We start from the raw sequence: 6758 nt of genomic DNA, 5'->3' as shown, positions 1-6758 counted from the left end.
TGGGATTCTTGGCAACACACGCACACAACCCCGCCATGAGTTTTAAGCCACCGGGTCCGGGACTCGAACTGCGGTCGACTACGTGGGAGTCCAGCAACATAGCCATTACGCTAACTGCTGGTTCCTGAGTGAGGCTTACTTTTTCAAGAGGGATCTAACAGTTATTTTCTAAAAGACTTATTCCTGTGAAAAGATATTATCTTTCCACAGAGAAAATTTTCAATTAATGCCTCAGTTTCCCCAACCCAATGGAAGACACCAAATACTGCTTTTTATTCCTCCATTATTTTAGCTGCTTTTTTGACAATATGAGAAAGGGGACAAAAGAAGAAGTACTGGTTATATCTAGTGGAGGAAATTCATTATGATAGCCAAACAATAATAGAGTTTTGGGCAGCTGGTGGTGTGGTGGGGAAGGGGGTTGGATCTCATATGGCTGACTGCATGGTTCAAATCCTAGACTGGAGGTTTGAAAAATACACTGGGTATTATGCATGTGTGCCCAAAAATCCCAAGAGGAGAATGGAGAAGAGATTACAGAGAGACCATCCCCCCAGGGTTGTACTTTCTTTCTCACTTTCCCTCTCTCTGTCTCAGTCTGTCTTTCTGGTGAGCACACATGCCCTATAGCAAAAGTTAAAAAGAATGTTTTAAAGCTTATCAGAAAATACATAAAGCATTTTAACAGTAACATTAACTTATTTGTAGAAGGAGGTTGTAAATTATATCATGCAAGCATGTTCTGTTCAGGTTTTGAAAAAATTTAATGGACCTTATTTTTAATAAGAGTTTGGGATTTACTGAAAAATTGAGAAGATATTAGAAAAAAATCTCTATATGACAATCTGTTTTCTATTATTTACATTTTACATTAGTATGGTAACATTTGTTACAATCAATAAACTATTAGGCAAACTTACTCAGAGTCCCTTAGTTTTTACTTAATGTCTTTTTTCTGTTCCAGGATCGCATCTATGGTATCACATTACATTTATTGTAGTTATCCTATCTCCTTTGGCTTCTCTTGATGGTGATAGTTTTGAGACAGAGAAACTAAGGGGGAAAACTAGCAAATGAGAAGTAGGATAATAAGGCCAGCATAATGGGAAGATAAGGATAGCTTCACTGGAGATAAGGGGCCATAAATAGTGTCATGAGTCAAACTCAAGTCTTCCTCTCAGCATACTTTCAACAGGAAGTAGTCTGATCACAAGCCATGTTACTTGACCACAAGCTAGTGTGTTTTAAGGACTAGTCAAAACCAGTAGCAGTGGAGATGGAGAACCATTGCTCACTTGGAGGTATACTATTCCTCATGTCCATGCTAAAAATCACATCTCTGGGTGAAGATTTAGGATGCTAATGATACATGTGATGTATGAAGATGGAGGAATGTCCATGTCCTGTGGCCACAGATAGAACCCCTATACTACATGCCTTGACATCGCAATCCCCTTCTTAGTGTCCCAGTATAAATCCCTAATCCAGCTTGAGAAGACTGCAACTCTACTGAGTTAGCCCATACTCTGTGCAGTGTGCAACTATCTTACAATATACTCTTCTGTTTTGCCTATTTCTTACTTGTTCTTAAATTCTTTCCTGTGTGAAATCAAGAAATCTTCACCCTTAGGAGGGGTCTTGAGATTCTCTCAGGGACATCCTTTTGGCAACTCCACTAGGACCCTTGGGAGACTCTTCAATCAAACCCTAAATTGAATCTGCACAGTACCAATTAGCCACAATGGACAGATGAGTCTCCCAGGGGAATTTTTCCCTTCCTTGCCTTTTCATCTCTTGCTTGATTTTTTCTCTCATTTAGTCTATCTAAGAGAAGTAGCTCAGCCAGCTTAAGAGCTGATGCTAGTCAGGACTTGCTGGCCCAATGTACCACTTCCAGGAATTCCATGAGGAGTACACCACATTCAGAATACCACTTCCGGGATACCAGATGGGGAGCTGCTGTGGACTGAATGATGCTGCCCAATTCAGTTTAATCCACTGAGCCAAGACCTCCATGTGCACCAATCTGATTACATCAGATACTCAATGTCAGGCAGTTTGCAGACCACTAATCTGGCTTTCTGCTTAAGTCTGAACAAATCTTTTGGCTTTCTAAATGTTGCTGTGGGGATGAGAGAGCTCCTGCTGCTTGTGTTACTCCTTGGCACAAGCCTCTTGGGTAGAGAACCTTCACTCTAATGTTTGTTTGTTTTTGGTAGAGGGTTTTTTCCTTAGGGCACATGTGCTCCCCAGAGAGACAGAGACAGAGACAGTGAGAGGCCAAGTGATAAATCACCCCACTAGGGGGGATGGCCACACTGCAATCTCTTCTTCTCCATTCTCTTCCCAGGATCTTGGGCACACACGCATATGTACCCAGGATGAGTTTCAAGCTACTGGGTCTGAGATTCAAACCATGGTCAGTCATGTGGGAGCCCAGTGACATAACTGCTACATCTGCTGTCCCAAGCACCTTACTGAAAAGGTCCATCTCTCTCCTCCTTCCTCTCCTTGTCTGCTTTCTGAGTCACAGTCTGCTGCTACAAAGTTAGAGAAAAAAATTGACCTCTGGGTGAGTAATGTTTGGTTCTGGGTAAAGGTGGGAGAGCTCTGTAATTTTATGGAATTTGGGCCTCTAAGTAAGCACTGCCACAATATACTTTGTCACTTACTTCCTTGGTGGCTCTTAACATCAATAGGGCCCCTATTAACTGGCCACAAAGTTTAATAAGGGGGCTGCCTGCAGCATTCCAATGCACTCCCCTCTTAGGCTGTCTTCTAATTAATTGAGATCTTTTTCAAATGGATGGTTTTTAAAAAAGAAACTCATATTTTCTGTAACAAAGCATGGCTATAATATAAGCCGGAGACCAAGAACAAAGGGCCAGAAAATGGATCTCTAAACTATAATACAATTTTACAACTTGACCTGTTTTGCAAAAGAGAGGACAAATTGAAGGATATATTGTACATATGGAGTTTTTTAAAAATTTATTTAAACTTATTTATTTACATTCATTCACTGTACATCATTACAGCATACAAAATGAGATTTTCCATCCAGAATACACTGTATATTGGCTCAATCAAGCACATCAACATATGTGTTATCAACAAATAATTTTGGGAACCAGCAGTTAGCGTAATGGCTATGTCGCTGGACTCCCATGTAGTCGACTGTGGTTCAAGTCCCAGACCCGGTGGTTTAAAACTCACGCCAGGCACGTGTGCATACATGCCCAAGATCCTGAGAGGAGAATGGGGGAGAAGGGATTGCAGTGTGACCATCCCCCCTGGGGGGTGATTTCTCGCTTTCTGTCTCTATGTCTCTCTCTGTCTGTCTCGCGAGCGCACGCTCCCTATAGTGAAAAACCTCTCCAAATAATAATAATGATAATAATTTTCTATTTCTTGTTTACTGTATATTTTTCTTTTTCTACAATACTTGATTCCCTATCTCTCCTCCTCTACCATCTCTCACCCTCCTTGCACACTCTCTCTGGTATCCATGGTTGCTTTCTATGGCTTCTTCCACACACACATTTTATTGATTCACTAAAGATCTTAATTAATCTAAATATTTTCAATAGAAAGCACAGCTGATATATACATATCCATTAACACAAGTCTAACGTTAGGCCTAAGCCTCAGTGAGTAGAATGAACATACAATAAAGTAGCACTTAGCTGGGGCTATATAGCTTACTGCAGTTTTAAAAGCTTTATACCATTACGCAAGAATTAAAACTCAATGGAGAATGTGTCTGGCTCATACAAGCCCTATGTGTCCAGAACTAGACATCCTCAACAACCTACTTTTGGGATATCCTTAGGGATGAGGTCACCAAGACTTTAGTTCACAAGGAGGGACATGAGATGAGTACCCACTGGAAAAATCTCTGAACAGGGAAATTTACTCTCATTCAAAGGATTTAGTCCCTCAGCACTCCCTCTGGGCCCATCTCCTTATTTGAGTGGGGCAGCTGGGCTAAGCTCAAATGGATCCATTAAGCAGGGAACCCCCCTACACACACAGGTGGGCCTCCTATAATCTACAGAGGCTGAATAAGCTTTGCTCACTCCAAAGAGTCCCAGTTAGAGGTGAAGTTTTGATTCAAGTCTAGATCACTTTCTCCATGTTGGAGTTGATCCTATGTAGACAGAAGTTAAGGAGGTTCTCAGAAGACCCAGAAAAACTTATGTAAGAGTTTGTCAGCTTAATCCTGACCTTGGGCAGACAGTCAAGTCATTTTTATACTGCTGTACCCTTAAACAATAAAAGGATAATTCTGACAGTTTGTTGGAACCCAGGCTTCCCAGTGTGCCACACTGGCTAATTATGACTTTATAGGACCAGTATAGATGCTATTCCTGAGCAAGACCCATGCTGAGACTATTAAGACCCAGGACATTTGGCTCAGAAAAACCATATGTATGTTTGCTTAGTGAAAGAGATGAAGAAATGTGTAATCAAGTCAGTAAACTATGATAAGGTCTGAAAGGTCACTCAGGGCAAAAAAGAGAACCTTGTCATGTTTCAAGGTAGAATAGTAAATGCCCTAAAGAAGTTTAACTAATTATAACCAAGTAGCACAAAGGGCCAAATTCTTCTGGGGACATAGTCCATCAGTCAGTCTCCCTAGACATTTGGAGAAAACTCCAGAAAATTGCTGATGGCCCACAGGAACTTATTTCTAAGTTCCTAGAGGTAGCCTTCAGTGTCTATAACAACCTTGACAGGGTGGAAGAGGCCTGGAGGAGTCCTACCCAGTGGGGCCCCAGGATCTGTTTGAGCTTTTGATCTTTGAGCACAGCCTTGGTCAGCTCAGCATGTTGGTAAGGCCGCTGCTGTTCGCCCCCCGACCTATGAGCAAAGCTTGGGTTGATTCAGCATGTTGGCAAGATGGCTTGTTGTATGGTCCAGAGACTGCGGTAGTCTTGCTGGGAAGCGACCCCCCTCTGACTCCCTGATATACTACTAGAAAAGAATTACATAGCTCTTTCATACATCTTGAGTGTGTGGTAAGATTTCCCGAAAGTCCCCCAACCGCTCCCTTTTGCCCTGACCACCGACTGTTAATTACAATGCTTCATCCCTGTGATCACAATGGAGGGTATGCTGAAGTTCTATCTAGGCAGAAATCATCTTGACCTTTGGAAGGCCCTTCAAGACATATTAATATAAATAACCTTTTTACATACAATAGGACTAGGCTGAAACTGGTCCAGGACACTCTCACCCCATGGTAACTATGTTCTAACAAAATACATAACAGTGGTGCCATAGGCTACACAAGTGTATCCACAACAAAACACTTAAGTACCATAAACCCATTTTAAAGTTTTTTATTAACTTGTTAGTCATTTTACTTTTGACTTAAGAAAAACCGGTACTGCTAGTTGGAGAAGCTGTTCAAAGTATCCCCTTATTCTCACCAAATGAATAGTAGGTTCATCCCTTTAAAATAGATATATTAAGATTCCTTTAAGTCTGATGATGTCATCAGCACAGCCAAGGAGCGTGGCTTTTTCAGATTCTCTCTCTGCCTGTGGGGCTCAGTTCCTTCCACATGGTTGCTGGGGAGAACCTGCCACTGTGCTGACCGTGCTCTGCCAGACATGGTGTCCATGACGGTTGAGGAGCCAGAAGGTCAGAGGACCAGGAGTTGAGCTTCCAGCTCTGCTATGGAATCCTGATGAGAGAGGAATTGAACTTCCAAGTTTGGGAAGAAACTGACCATCAACCAGAGGACTAGAAATCGCTGCAGGACCACAAGAAATATGGGAAAGCAGGAAAATACCTCTCATCCACACACAGTTCACGGGAATTCATGGAAATGTCTGATAAAGAATTCAGAACATTCATAATGGCAAAACTAACAGAGATGGAAGAGAAGAGAGACAATGAACTGCTGAAGAAGAAGGAGAAAGAAGTTGTTGAGTTCCAGAAGGTGAGGAAATTCATGCAAGATCTAAAAGAGGAATTACAAAAGAATCAGATGGAACTGTTAGAGATGAAAGCTATAATACAGGAAGTCAAAATCTCCCTTGAAAGTATTAAAAGCAGACTAGATCGTACAGAAAATAGAATCTCAGACATAGAAGAGAAAATTACTAGCCTAGAAAAATCCACCACGAAGACTGAGAAAATGGCCCAAGAATTTGAGACTAATATACGAGAAATACTAGATACCATCAAATGTCAAAACATCCGGATAATAGGCATCCCAGAAGGCGAAGAGACTCATAAGGGCATTGATAATCTATTCCATGAGATCCTGCAGGAAAACTTTCCAAACCTAGAGAGGCACTCAAAGATTCAGTTCCAAGAAATACAGAGGACCCCAAATAGAATCAACCCAAGAAGATCTTCTCCAAGACACATTATAGCCAAATTGACCAAAACAACAAAGACAAGATACTAAGATTGGCAAGAGAAAAACGGCAAGTTACCTACAAGGGGTATCCCATCAGACTAACAGCAGATCTCTCATCAGAAACAATGCGAGTGAGGAAAGAATGGGAAAATATATTCAACGTGATAAGGGAAAAGCAATTTCAACCGAGCAATTTCAATCTTACTATACCCAGCAAGATTATCTTTCATGTGGGAAGAAAAGACACAAACATTCCCAGATAAACAAAACCTGAAAGAATTTACCAGCACCAGACCAGATCTCCAAGAAGTTCTTAAGGGAGTGCTATGTCAGTAAAATTAAATGCAGACACACAGAAATAAGAGTTCAAAAACTAAGAAAA

The 6758-nt window shown here is 41.3% G+C and overlaps 1 pseudogene; it reads left to right on the top strand.

The window, feature by feature from the left end:
* The window catches only part of LOC102495122 (transcription initiation factor TFIID subunit 9-like), a 56589-nt pseudogene that overhangs the window by 11912 nt on the left and 37919 nt on the right, over window positions 1–6758 (top strand).

Source organism: Tupaia chinensis, unplaced genomic scaffold (assembly GCF_000334495.1).
Source record: "Tupaia chinensis unplaced genomic scaffold, TupChi_1.0 Scaffold000121_1, whole genome shotgun sequence".
In the NCBI taxonomy this organism is placed as follows: Eukaryota; Metazoa; Chordata; class Mammalia; order Scandentia; family Tupaiidae; genus Tupaia; species Tupaia belangeri.
This window is presented reverse-complemented; position numbering and strand designations above follow the sequence as displayed.